This window comes from Rhipicephalus sanguineus, chromosome 2 (assembly GCF_013339695.2).
Source record: "Rhipicephalus sanguineus isolate Rsan-2018 chromosome 2, BIME_Rsan_1.4, whole genome shotgun sequence".
Lineage (NCBI taxonomy): Eukaryota > Metazoa > Arthropoda > Arachnida > Ixodida > Ixodidae > Rhipicephalus > Rhipicephalus sanguineus.
Window position 1 is genome coordinate 152,215,542 of NC_051177.1, and position 14,945 is coordinate 152,230,486.

A 14,945-nucleotide genomic window follows, 5' to 3' on the forward strand; every position below is an offset into this window, starting at 1 on the left:
GGCTTCGCAAGTCGGAGAGTCGCACCTCCCACGACCAGTTTGCGAGCGAGTCTTAGACTAGCCGCGAGACGACGCCTGCTGGGCGCATCTGGCTTCGTATATGATCTGTTGGAGTATTGGTGTGTCTTCACGCCGAAGTTATTTGTTTTGGTGTCTGTCGGGGTACATCTTGGGTAGTGTTTGCAAGTGAGGAAATGTGTTTGTCTGTAGTCGGCGCCATTCCCTAACCTGAAGCCCCTTTTGAGCTTGTGATAGGCAAGAGCCCTGGATCTTCGTCTGAGCCTCTGGACCTCTAGAATTCCTCGTTGCTTGCCGGATGTTTGGGCGTTCGTTGGGGCGGAGTGCTCCGCGGCCCGGCCTGTCTTGTCTCGAGCCAGGCGATCCACCCGCTCGTTGCCGTCCCCTCCGGCATGTGCTGGGCACCATGTCACTCCATGGTCATGTGTGAGGGTCGGTCGCAAGATGCGCAGGACGCTGGCCGGCAAGACTCCACGCGGGTATTAGGCGCGAGGCCCATCAGTGGAAACGCCGGCGCCACCGCCGGCGTGACGTGCTTGGCAGGATCACGTGGTCTCAGCAGCCGCGTCGGCTGCTCGTGGAGTGCTGCCGCGTGCTTTGAAAACGAGTTTCAAATTCTGCATGCGCTGCGGTCTGTTCAAATACGGAAGTTTTATCGCATTGTCTACTGAATTAAAACCATCGTAATAGAGAGTCTGCCTCCGAAGGCGACGACCATGGGGCTCTGCCCCTCGGTGCCGCAGTGCCGGGCTTACGTAACTGAGCCGAGCCCAGTGCCAGCCTGCACCGGTAACTGTGGGACAAGAAACTGCGTGAAGCATGGATTTTGACGCTAAGAACCGGCAAGTAGCCATCGGCTGCGAGTCTTGTGTGCAACAAGCACTTCCGCGACGAAAACTTTCTTTACTGCGTCGGGCCTGCGATGTTCGGTGAGTAGCAGACGATGGCTTGCGTGCGCTTCCCGCCGGCAATTGATGCTTATCTGCCGCAGGGTGGAAAAAGCGCTACCTTTTACCACGTGCGATACCATCTCAGAACCCTCCCGTGCGACCTCTTGATCGTCGGCCCCGTGCTCAGCGTCCACAAAATCGGCTGCAGATGCGCAAGCCATTGTTTAGATACGTTGAATTAAAAAAAAGTCACAGGGTCCCTTATGCATTCGCCAAAGATGACTAGAAGACGAAAGACATCTTCTTCTTCTTAGTTGATGAATATATTCTCCCGCGTCCCTCTCCAAAAGCGTTCCGCACCTATTGCGGTTTTGCACGGCCTCCGTGACCGATCACCGAAGCAATGCAAAGCGACCTTGTCGTGTGATTACGTCATCCTGTGACATCACGTTATGTCACGTCATGGTGAAGTCATAATGAAGTCACAAATTTAGGAGATCTGTGACGTCATGATGACGTCTTATGGTGACGTCATCACGTGACGATCATTTTTTGCGCCACTCGTCTTGACGCCGCCGACGGTCAATCTTCCCGTTTGACTTTCGCCTTCATAAGCTACGCGACGTTTGCTGGTGGACGTACATAGCTTCGTCGGTCCAAAGTACCTTGTTCACGAAGCTTGGGTCTTCTGTCTTGATTAGGATCCAGTTTGCAAAGTCTGTGCGATTCTGGAAGTCGCGAGGCTGTAATGCTTGGTGCAGCTGCACGTGGTAGGGATGAAGTTGTCTCTTCTGTAGTATTCTCCACACCGAAGGTTTCGAGACGCCAGCTCCAGCACCCAGACTACGGACACTTGCCTGGGGGTCTGCAGAAAGCTTGGACAGGATATCCCTCTCCGCATCCTCGCCCAAAACTGAAGATTTGTGCCGTTTCGCGGTAAATGTCCCATTATCTTTCAGCGTTTCATATGTACGCACAATGGTCATTGAGCTTGGCCACGTACCTGCATGGTAGCGTTGAAACAGCTTAATTGCCTGCCTTCTGTGTCCGCGTGATGCACCCAGGGCCAGAACCATATCCGCTCGCTGCTCATTCGAGTACGGCATGTCAGCTGCTTAGACAGAATAAAACCGTGTAACGTTGCTGTGCAGAACACGAAGCGTTACGGGTGTCTGAGGAGCACCTGAACAAAGACAACTCGTCAGAAATGGTTCCTACGACGCAGACGCTTTGTGGGGTCTCTTTTCGTTCCAACTGCGAAATTGCAGCAGCCGTCGAGGCCTTTCATCGTTCTGTCGCGTTTCACCCTTTCTCCATGAATCTGAATCAAACTGCTGTTATTTTAGGGGCGAAGCTCCTTAAGGCGGCACCCGTTCGTCCCTCGTAGTCGTCATCATCGTAGTAGTGCGTAACAAGTCTTACGCTTTGACCTCCAAGGTGGTGCCGGTGGGAGATTTCTCCTGTGCGTTGTTGAACAATAAAAAATTCGCAGCGTGCGCGTTAACTAAAAGCCGAATTCTTCTGTCTCTCATTCCCCATTAGCAGCCATTGGCATGTTCCAGTAGGAAACGTTAGTAGAAGTGTAAGTGTTAGCTAAAAGCCTACTTCTTCTGTCTCTCATTCCCATTAGCAGCCATTGTTTACCTCCAAGGTAGTGCCTGGTGAGATTTCTCCTGTGCGTGATTAAACAATAAAAATTTTGTTCAAAACGCCGTTGATTGATGAAATAAACCAACGAAAGACGCCAGATGTTTTGTAAAAGCAGAACGAAAGAACGCCAGATGTTTTTCTTAAAGTGTAGTAGTAGTAGTTGTATGTAGCCACCTCGCCCGATCGTCAACGGGCGAGGTGGACCGGCAACGGCGCGAGGACCCTGCCGTACGAGAGTTAAATCACACTAAAAGACATACTTTGCGGGCGATACACTCTAGTGAGCTTTCAACTTTTCGTCTTAATGTACATGATAAAGAAATTATTTCTACGAAAAACGCAAGGCACACCTTGAGCAATATATTTGGTTTTGGGACGCTAAATGGAACCATGAGGCGATGCGAAGCCGGAGCACTTGCACGATCGCGTTCCGTTGGCTTTCCTTGGGCATGCTACCGACCTCGCGTCGTGGAACGCGCGTCCTGTCTTCCCTCTAGCCTTGCCTTTAATTCGCACAAAGCGAGCGGGGAATGCGGTCGCTCTTGGCGCTCTTTCGCTCGGGAGCGGACTTCTTCCTTGCATTTCACCGATCACAAGTGATAATGAAGGGACCACGTAAACCAACAGTACAATAAAAGTTTGATGTTTAATATATACACGATGTTTCACACTCTTTATATTATGTACTGGGCGCATTTCACGGAAGAGTTTCACGGTTTACAGATGATTCCCTCCGTAGCTTCGCCCCACTCATCATCATTCACCCCGTGGATATGCTGTGATTTTTTTTTCCTTGCAGTCGTGACCGCTTTATCACCGCGGCAGCGCTCGGCCAGCAGCGTGCATTTGCACCGTCATTGAACGAAAGACGGGCGCCGAAACATTGGCCACTTTCGAAGCACCCTGTCGCTTCCCCGTGGCAGCCGCGGGCGACCTCGTTCACCGGTTTCACGCTTGAGAGCAGCACTATAGCAGTGCGCTCGCGGTCCGTCACGTGGCCTCTTTTCACATTTCGCGGTCTTTCTTTACAACGCGGAAAAAATAACACCGCGAGACGTATCGTACAGTAAACAATTCAGTCCGTGGTTTCTAAAAGTGCTCTACAGCTCAGTGTTCATATTCCGGGTTTTCAGCCAGTAATTGAAAAATTAGGTAATTAAAAATAATTAACTAATTAGGGGAAAACAAAAATAGCCTGAGTATCTACAGACTACTGCAAGTAGTACACGTTTGGCCTCTCAAGTGCCTTTCATTTTGAAAGTCTTGGCTCAATTATGTGGGACAGCCTGTATAGCGTTTATGAGTTAATAGAGTAGAATAGAATTCTAGTCTGCTTCGCAATGGGAATCTGCGCTGGTGCGCCTTTTGCGCACGCGCAGCGAAATTATTCTGACTGCTTTATTAGCAGCGAAGAATAAAAAAAATCATGTGACTTCAACCACAGCACGTATTTTTGTGTTTGCTACACGAGTCGTTGGATTACAGGATTGTAACTTCTTTGTGTGCGCGCTACAGCGACGTGCTGTCCAAGACTACGGCATCACCCGCGGAATCTCCAAATGAGCGATGAGTTATGTTTGCACTCTCAACGCTTCACGCCACTACACGTGCCCACTTCGAATAAATGTTTTTGGTGATCGGGAGGCCGGAGAAGCAGCGCGACGCCATGTTTTGCACAGGAATTTTACGTCCGCTCCTCCCGGCAGTGGGGTAGCGCGGTGGTGGCTGTTCATAAAACACTTGTCACTTGACGGCTGCTCCGCCCACGACGGTTCAAACTTGGCTCCGCGCTTTCAATGCCTTTGAAAACGAGAAGGGGGGGGGGGAAGATGGCGGGAAACGACGGCACCTCGGAAGACGCGCACACGTTTCGGCCCCTTCTGGCTGGCGGCTATTCTTCGTCAGCCAGTGGCGGTTACTTTCCCTCGTTCGGGCTCCCGGCATCGGCGGGCGCGCGCCCCTCAGTATTCACTCAAGCGTCATCGGGAAAAAACGGAGTTGGATACCGAGACAAGATGCCGCGATGCTATGGATACCGAGATTCAACGGCGATGCCACAGTGAGAAGGCATGTGTCCTGTTCTTCATGGGACCTGATTGTGTCGACTTTTGAAGAGCGATCCGCAGATGAGCGCCGATGTGTTCTGACAACTCGCAAACTTTCCGCCGGATTTTCGTGTTCGTATCGAGTTCAGTAAGTCGTTTCTTTCCTTAGTCGCATGTTACTTTCCGTGTTTTTCGTACGTGAAATATGTGCTGCGTTTATTAACGTCTACATTACCGCGTATTTTCTCTAAAATTTTTACTTTGTGAATACCCATGTGGTGGGCTTTCCTGTGCGCGTCGAAGCAGGTTAGTTACGTCCTCGCCCTTAGCGATGTTGTCAGCATCTGCGTTTGTTAATGTGTTATTTTCTCGCGTTGTCGTGGGCCAGCCAAACATCCGTTTTTGATTTGCCCTTCGCCGCTCGTTTCGCGCAAAGAAATGATGGATCTGTAACACACAAATTTTCATTAGTTTTGAAGTTGTTGCAGTCTTTCATGCTCTTGCCGCAGTTACCTTTTAATTAACAATTAGGCGATGAACTTTCTGGTAGTTCAAGATGGTTATGGATTTCGGCTGTATCGAATGTCTGTTCACGTGTTCATTTATTTCATTTTGCATTACGCTTCGCTTTTCACTCACTTCCTTTTGAATATTCGGTGAACTGACAACTTAAATAAGCGCTAACAGGGAGGCTGTGTGTTTTTGTGAGTGGTCCCGTTTCCGCGATTTCTAATATAAGAGCGTTATTCAAGGTAATTTGTGTAGGTTCTGTGCAAGCGGTCAGCAGAACAAAGCGCGAAATGCGAAATTATTTTCAACACTTGCAGTATCTTTGCGATATGTATACATGCAGAATAAAGTTGTGTCTACTCTCACCATTTCTACGCTGATTATCCCTGCTGCTTGCCAAAAAGCAAAAGCGTGGGCAACATGCATTTATTTTCGTGCACAAAAATCTACCTCATGTTAAACTACACATTCAGTGAAAAATATCGTAAAGATATTGACATAGCCAGCGAAAAGGCTGGCAAAAAATTTTGGAGCTGCCAATATTTAAACAATGTTCGCGATACGTACGACGGACAATGTTGGCTACAGCCGTCCTTGCCATTATTGGCGATATGTTGGACGAACAATGTTGGCTAGAGCCATCTTTGCAAACATTGGGCCATCATTGGCTTCCAATATTGGACCAATGCACATTTAGGTGTAACAAACCCCCAAAAACCAATATAGGGCCAAATTTTTTAGCCAATTTTTGCCAACCTTGGGCCGAGATCGGTCCAATGCCGGCGTGCTGCCTGGATAGCGAGAGAGCCAAATGTTGCGGCTGTGTGCTGCATTTATGTTGGCAATAACATTTTTTCAGTCGCGCTTGCGCTCCCCTGACGCAAACACAACGTGCTAAAAAGCCAAAACTTATTTGTGCCACTCTCAAACACGTTGGGCCTCTCCAACCCCGTGTATTTTCTTGGAGTCTCATTTATTTACGTGGGAAAAACGTCACCCTTCTGGCGTTAGACACGACAATGCTGCCAAAAGTGCTGGGGTACTCGCCAAATAATTACTATCCTGTTTTGCGGCTGCTGGTTGCTGCAATACCTTCTATTTTATTCACCGCTATTTCAAGTTCATGTGAGCCCTAGTTCACAGCCGACGTTTGCAGAAGAAGTCCGGCGAACGTTACTGTATTTTCGTTTCCTTGGCGGTGCATGCTACTACATGCTCGTTCTCGTAAACTTTCACCGGCAATCTCGAAGTGGTGAAACTTTGGTCTTATGAATTTGTTGATGACAAAGAGCGGCAAGTTCACTGGAATGCAAATTGAACGATAATTAAGGAGCATTAAAAAAGGTGTCGCATTTGTTCACGTTTTGTGTGAGCACCAAACGAAACGAATGCACTGAATAAAGAAATAGAAGCAGCGGCATTTGCCCGCTGAGAAAACCGATCAATACGCAGTGCGAGACAACTTGTCAAATTACATTGAAACGTACACGAATTTAGACCGAAAAAAAACAACACTGAATCGTCGGGACGGCACATCACAAGGTTGCCATGCGCACCGAAGCCGTAGTTGTAACGAAATTGTTTTTGAATGGCTCTGCATAGCGTCCGCGCCACAGCAGTTGTTTGTGCACTCACAAATTCTCATATTTTGTGGCCTAACGTTCACAGCGCGGTGCCAAAACGCGCTCGTAGCAAAAGCAAAACCATCGGTACGAACATACATGCAGACGCTCATAGATGCAGAGGCACCGTCAGTGGTCGCGAACCCGTGCGATCGCTGGCTTGAGGCTTCTTTCTGTTATGCTCCTTTTGGTTGTACAGGTAGTCTACTCTAACGAGATATTTCACAAAGTTTGCGCTCAGCGATTGACTACCTTTCACGCAAGAAGCCGGTTCAGAGGTCTCCAACGCGGTGACCGCTTGAAGCGGGTGCTCGGTTTTCTACGAAGAGACAGCGACTGTAGACTATCTCGTTCTTTCTGTTCATCGAAAATAATCATTTTGACAGTAAAGAACACAGTTCCTTTCGAAAGTCCTTACAGAAATTCCCTGGAGGGCTTCCGCGAGGTTTTTTTTTGGTAGAGCGCGGACAGCAAAACCTATGGGGAGCTCGCCGGCGGTATCCTACCTTGCACGCAATGGAGGCGCGTTCGATAGAGCGCGACTCCGTAACTCCTCTCCCCCAATAGGCGGAATGCTTCCTGTGAGTCTGTGAGCGTATATGCGATTGTTCCTTGGCTTCGGCGGCTCGTATTGCCAGCGCGACAGCCGCGGCTTCCGCCGTTGCTATGGGTGAAGTGCATAATTCTGCACCAGCGATCGTGTGCTTCTTATTTGTCGCGACCACGGAGAAAGTGGGGCTTGGTGTTGCTATGCGCATGTACAGGCTTTCTTCTGCGATGTACGTATCCGGGTCGTCCTGCATCCTTAACAGATCTGTCGCCCTGGCTTGTCTTCGCCTTGCGTGGTATATAGGGTGCATGTTACGTGCAATGGGATCTACAAGTAGCCGTGCTCGCATTGCGTGTGGTAGTATTTCAGTCTCGTCCCCGCAGAACTGCGGCGCCAGGGGGTAGTGCAGTCGTCTCAACCGACAACATTCCTGGGACCTCGCGTTGAGGCGTTCTCACTGAGCGATGATCGTGGCTGCGGCGAGTTCTTCATAGGTGATATGCATTCCTGGCTCGATTAGGCGTTCCGTTCGGGTGCTCTCCGGAAGGCCGAGCGCCGCCTTACACGCGAATCGAATCAACTTGCACACCTGGTCGGTCTCGTTGCGGCGCGTGGCTTGAAAGGGTAGCGCGTAAGTTATGCGAGACGAAGACTTGCACCAGTCGCAAGGTGTGCGCCTCCGTCATTCCTTGTTTGACACGCGAGATTCTGTTGAGTGCGGTGATGCTGCTTACCGCGCGCTTGAGTTTGGAGAGTGTGATACAGCCGCTGCTCGTTTCTTGTACGTGCATCCCGAGAACCAGGATTTTTGTTGTCGTTTTGATGGGTTCGCTATCAAGAAAGAGTTGTAGGGTTGGTGCTCTATTCGCCTGTGTGTTCTTTGGTCTGACGTGCAGGTAGTCCGACTTGGAAGGGGCGCATTTCATGCCTGCTTCTTTCGTGAAGGCCTGCACCGTGTCAATGGCCCTTTGGACAGTGTCTTGCCGGTCGTCGTATGAGCCTCGAGTGGCCCAAAGCTTGATGACATCCGCGTATTTTGCACATCCGAGGTCTTCTTGTTTCATCAGTTGTAGCGCCAGCTTGTGTAGGCCGATATTGAATAGTAGCGGTGATAGTATCGAGCATTGAGGGGTGCCTCTTCCCGGTAGGTCGTACGGGAGTGAGCGTGTCGTGCTGATTGCAACACAGGCGGCACGGTTGCTCAAGAAATCTTGCACGTAGCAATATTTCTATCTCCACACCCGACGTCCTCGAGCCCTAAAGAATGGTGGAGTGTGAGATAGAGTCAAAGGCTTTTTGAATGTCGATTGCGAGCACGATTTATCGGGACTTCCCGGTGGTGGGTTAAGCACTTCGTCTTTTAGCGGTAGGAAAACGCCTTTGGCCAATACTCCTCTCCTGAAGTCGACCACTTTGTACAGAAGCAGGTCGTTTTGATCTATGTAGGTATCTAATCTGTTGTGAGCGATATGGGCGGTAGATGTCGTAGTACACGCAGTTTACCCGGCTTCGGTATTAGAAATATGTTCGCCGTTTTCCATTCGGAGGGTAGTCAACCATTGGGTTTCCATACCATGTCGTTAAAGCAGTCGGTTCGCTGTTAGACGGTTGCATCACTCCGGTTTCTAAGCATCGCGCTGGTAACCGGATTGGGGCCTGCTGCCGTGTTTTTCTTGAGCGTCTGAGTAGCGGGATATAGTACTGCGAAAGTAACGGGGACATCAAGATCCCCGTTTTGTTCTCCGTGACCGTCTCTAGGACCGGTTGAGGGCGTTTGTGCTTCTCCGGTGTAAGTATCCTTTAGAAGTTGGATGAGCTCGTCTTCCGCACCTGGGTATTCTCCGACGAGTATCCTCATGATGTTATTTGTTTCCGTGCGCGTGTTGGTTGGGTCTAGCATGCAAGGAAGAAGAGCCCTTGTGTTTTTGGTGCTAAGGGTGTCTGGAAGGGAGTCGCAGAAATTTCTCCGGTTTTTGTTATTGAGCTCTCTGGCATAAGCGTTTGCGTCTTCTGCCAAATGGGCTATCCGGCGGCGTAGTTTGCGGCTGTGTCTTTGGTGCTTCCAACGCTTTACTAGACTTCTACGGGCCTCCCAGAGGTGTGCCAGGTCGTTGTCTACTGCCGCAGTTCCCGGTATAGTGTGATACTCTTTGGTAGTGGCGTTGTATGTGTATTTAAGGAAAACACTCCATTCTCCTGCCGAGGCTGCTGTTGAAAATGCTGTCTGTTGTTTTGCACTGTGCATTTTCCAGTAGGTGAGCTTGGCCGTCCACATGAATAGGCGTACTTTTACCGTGTTGCAGGCTACACTGATAATATAATAGTCACTGCCTACGGTGTTGTTGAAATCGCTCCAGGTGACTCCCTCACGTCTTTGACAAAGGTCACAACACGACACCCACTCCATTGCGGCTGTTGCGGCAGTGGAGTCGGTGTTGTGTTGTGACCTAACCTTTGTGTCTTCACCTGAGCCATGATCATAGCTACCTGCCGAATGAGTGTTTTCACTTCTTGCATTTTGCTATCTCAGCTGGTCTTAAGTTTTGTGGCCTCTGAGATGGCTCGCTGGCGTTCCTCACTCTGCGTGATGAGTTTGGGCGTGGCGGACACGCCCCTACCACACCCGGTTGACCTCTACAGGAGCATTTTGAGAGTTGGTTTTGATCCTTGTTGTGCTTTAGGTTTTCCGCAGGTGTTCTCCTCGCCAGTGTCCGGGATCAGGCTTCTCGTTTCTGGGTGCTTGTGGAAGTGGTGGTGGCTGGGTGGTGCGCAGATGGGGAATGTGATTTTTCCGTGCTGACACTTTTGCTTCTCGTGCTTCGACGGGCCCTGTAGTCCTCTTGCTCGCCTTCGGAGGAAAACCACCTAAATTGCCTATTGCTAAATCTTTAGCGCTAAAAGTGCACAGCGGACAAAGAAACGACGACGACGAGCTCTAACTTCCAACTGTCGTTTATTAAAGTAACACACACATATATAACTTTCACATGTGATTACAACGATATCAGTCAACGCACAAGGCGAAAAACCTAATCAAACTTGCTTCACCTTGCTTCAGTAAACTGCCTAGTAGCCTGCGAACGCGATGCCCGCGATGTTCGTGGCTGTCGTGGTCGCTTTAGGCGCTTTGAGCTGCTCTTATCCCTGGTAAGATGGGACCCTGCATGAGGCACAGATCGGTTCACAGGGACGTTCTCGCTCGCGTTCTCGAGGCCACACACTTTGAAAAATAGTCGCAAAGCATTAGGGCAAACGTCCGCGCTGTGCCGCCTGTCGCGGCAGATTTTGCAGACTTGGAAAGTGGCGCGAAAGGGGTGGCACAAGAGTTCACCTCCATAATAGTACACGGTTTTCGGTAGTATGGGCCCGCTGAGCGTGAGGGTGGCAGTTTGAGCACCTCCAATTATTATGGCACGGAGCAGCTCGAGTCTTCGCGTGCGAAACCGCATGTTGCCAAGCATGGTCTCTGACGGAGTGTTTCCGTGCACCACTCCTCTCAGGGCATCTTCTCTGGTGTCGGCATATTTTTTGTTGGCGTGTGTGGTGCTGTTAATGGCCAGGAGGCGAATTCCCCGTGCTTTCATGGCTACCTCTTGGAGCGGAGTAGACAGTATGGAAATGTTTGAGCCCGGCTTGATTCGCTGGAGAAAGTGTTCTTCAGGGAGTTGATGGTTGCAGGATTCAATAATGGCTGTTGCCACTGCTGGTGTGATGTTACGCAGGAGTAAGGCTGGATGTGGTCGTAAATAATCTTGAAATCGTCCTTTGGCAGAGGTGAGAGTTTGGGTGGTTTCTTTCTTTTCAGAGAAGTTGGGTTCTTGGGGTCTGTTTTCGTTTCCTCATCGTGTTTAGCCGGCGCGTTCCCGCGCTTCCGTTCCGACGCTTGTTTCTTCCGCTGGCATAGCGTTAACGCAGTTTTGGCGGTCTGTATCGGTATCGGCGCTGTTGGTGGAAGGTAGAGTTGGTCCACTCACCTCCATTTGGCTGGTTGAATACTCGGTCGATGTGCCGGGACCGGTGAGGTCCATTCCGTCGTCGTTATTCGATTCCTGCCGGTGTTGAATCTCGGTGCTCTTGAAAAATCCAGTTTACGTAGCCATGGTTAGCCCAGCTCTCTGCCAGACTCCGCGCCGCCTTGCAGTGGGTGCTGAAACACCTAGAGCCATTGGGCCTAGCGAGTGCACCGCATGGACCGACTTGTTTACATACGCTGCTTGTTGTTGAGACGTTCCGGGTCTGAGTGGCAGGTATGTTCCGATTCCTCTCGTCTTTACAAATCGAATAGTGTCACTCTCCGTGGTTTAAAATAAGATTTCACATCGAAATCACTCAAATATGTGGAGCGCAACGGCAGCTAGACTGCACTGCTCGGCGCCCTTTAGCGGATCTAGGACGCAAGACTTGTACCAAACGTGAACAAATCTGGTTCCCGTTCATCTGTGCCAGTACTTCATTGAGGTGGTAGAGGAACCTCGGTCGGTACGCGCGTAGTGGTAGAATCCAAGCATGCAGTGTGGCTACGTAGTTGAGGCGCTGCTGCTCATCTCTGATGGCCATGAGACTGGAATTGACGTCGTCCACAGACTGCACCAAACTCAGTCCTCTCAACGGCACGAGCCACAGAAAGTTATGGATCTCCAAGGCGTGAAGCTCTTCAAATGGCATGCAGAACAGCGTGCAGCACAGACTCTCGGCAGCATACGACGACATCGCGGTAGCTTGCTGAGTATCAAGGACGGTGTGGTGCTGCCGGTGCGATGATAGTAGGCTATGTCCCATCGCACGTCCAGTCAGCCAACGAACATCTGTCGGGGGTTCCTATGGGTGAGCCACGAAGCCCCGCCTCCAGCTTGGTGTTACGTCTGTAATCCACATGGCCGTTTGTCCCTGCACTTCTGCTAAGGAGCCTCTGCTCAAAGGCTGACTAATTTCTTGATGACCGTGTCCTTGACGCCGAGGCTTTCATTGTAAGCGGCACGCAGAAAGCTATCCGAGGTTGTCAGTTAAAACAGTAATCCCGTCATTGTCTTTCAGCGGTGATTTTCCGTCTAACAAGGCATTGTCGTTAGTAGCTTTGTGCTGCAAAACAGGTGGACGACAATGTTTTGCAAAAATGTTCCAATTGCCATGGGGGCGGGGGCTCAATTCATGATTGTAGAAGGGTTACTCCGACTTCACGCCAGAATTAGAGGGCTGTTAATGGCATTATGGAAACAATAGCGTACCGTAAGCAATGTGAGAGCGGGAACTTTTTCTCATTTCACTGACATCACCCGACCAAACCCTAACGGCCCGTTGAAAGGGTTTCTCGTCACGTGATGATGGAGTCCGCTCTATTTAGCAGTTGCGGCTAGAAGTGGAAAACGTGGTTGATGCAATGTAACGGAGGCATTATCCTAGAACGTGTATTAGCGACACCCAGAAGCGCTTGCACAAAGGAACGGGGAGTGCGTTTCGAGTGAAGACGACGTCCGTTGTGTATTGCATACGTTCAAGGTATGTCAGACTCTGTTCGGAGAGCTATGCGTCCGCTTGGCATATAAACGGTTTTTAAGTCCCATTATATGTGGGGACATATGTTCGCGAAACACGAAGACGGCACACCTGCGGGCGGTGAGACCTGGGTCATCTAACAAGTACGATGCGTTGATTTCGACGCGACTTGCGAGGAAAAGCTCATAGGGGCTTCAGAAGCACAAAGGGGATGTTACTAATGCCATCTATTCAACGCGTTCTATGACGGGAGTTGTTGACCACAGCTAGATGACAGGAAATGGCTTCTACCTGAAGAATGGGGCATTTGTGTCTCGGGAACGAAAGTGGGGAAAAGGAAACACCTGAAATCGTGGTTCATTCGCAACATTAGGCCTAGAAGCATCAACCACAAAGTATTCTACTACACAGGTCTATCGCGAAATTTTCCCAACAGTGCCGCTCGGGCAATACATCACGCAGCGCCAAAAATGGAAGAAAGAGGAGCTTATGCATGTATCTAAACTAATCCAGTTCACTGTAAAGTAAATGAAAACCGGCTCCTAGTATACCTAAAGCTCACAGAAAAAAGGAAAAAAACACAGCGCAGCACTAAGTTCCAAATAAGTGAAAGTGTGGAACAAAAAGTTTACTTGCAACCTATAGTAATTGGTTGTGTTTAAAGTCAAATGGCACAAGTAAAAAAAAACTGACCACCAAATTAAAAGTTCCAAATTTACTAAAGTGGCACAAGTAAATAATTACCACAGCCAAATGAAAAGCTTCATGTGAACTACAATGGCGCAAGTCAAGAATTAACAAAGCAAAATGAAATGTCCCAAATGAACTGAAATGCGGTAGACCCAGCATAGAAAACTACACTATGCAAACAAGGAGAATTGGAGGGAGGTGGCAAGGGCACAGAAAAGGCATGCCCACTACTACTTAATGGCATGGCATGTGCAAGGTTAGATTAAACACTAATTCCCTTAGAAGAATTGTCTTCGGGATGAATTTATTGTGCTAATCCTGCACATCAGCTTATCATGATCTTATAATATCACCCTTACGCCCTGGAAAACCATCACAGGTAACGCCCTCACACAGGAGTTTGAACATGCGAATCAAAGCAGATTTCGGCTGAGTTGTCAATTTCCCGCTTTCACTTTTTCAAGCAATTTTGCAATACACATACCACCAGCAACTGATCTAAGTTGATATGTTCCGCATGAAACTCGGTTTAGTACGTCACTGAACCTCCGGTGGAAAGCAAATGTGATAAGCCTAAGTTACAATGTGCTTCGTGTTTACATGAGCTGCGCGACAGGATTTATCTTCTCAGACACCACAAAATAAACTTAGCTGAGTTGTGCGATGCAAATCTAGCGATTGGTAACTTGCAAAGCCGTGACATTGGGTAAAGCATGTAAGGAAATTGACGAGCAGTGTTTAGTTCAATAACATCTGGGGTATAACGCCCCGAAACCACGATATGATTATGAGAGACGCCGTAGTGGAGGGCTCCGGAAATTTTGACCACCTGAGGTTCTTGAACGTGCATTTAAATCTAAGTACATGGGCCTCAAACATTTTCGCCTCCACCGAAAATGCAGCCACCGCGTGTTTCTTTAGTTCGTTGGTGCAGTTAGAATCGGGCTCTTGTTATCCGAACGCCAGAACCCACGCGTCTGTTGCTATAACTTACCCCTGAAGGCAAAACCACGTTGCCTAAGTTTACGCTTCTCGGTGATCGTTCTGAAATATTCTTTGTTTTACAATGCAATGTCAACGCGCGCTGTAGAACACCGAATGGTCGAAATTTCCACTCAGACCTTCACTACGGCATGCTTCATGATCATATTATGGTTTTGGCATGTAAAGCTTCAGATAAAAAAGAAAAAGAATCGTTTGTCCGCATACATGGAATTTCCAGATTGTCGGAGTATAGGAGAATAAAATGGAAATGCCTGGCAGTGTTGCAACACCTGGCGGAGCAGAGCTCAACCATTCCGTGATGTGCTTCGTCCCCATTGAGCGCGAGTCAGTGCTTTGCTGAGAAAAGGAGTCGCATATAATTTCTTGTACCTGTTTTCATTTAAAAGGCGTGATTTCATTTATCGTGCGAATATTTGATGATACTGTAGCCTAAACGCTAACAAAAATAAAAAAAACTTTTAGGATCCCTTTA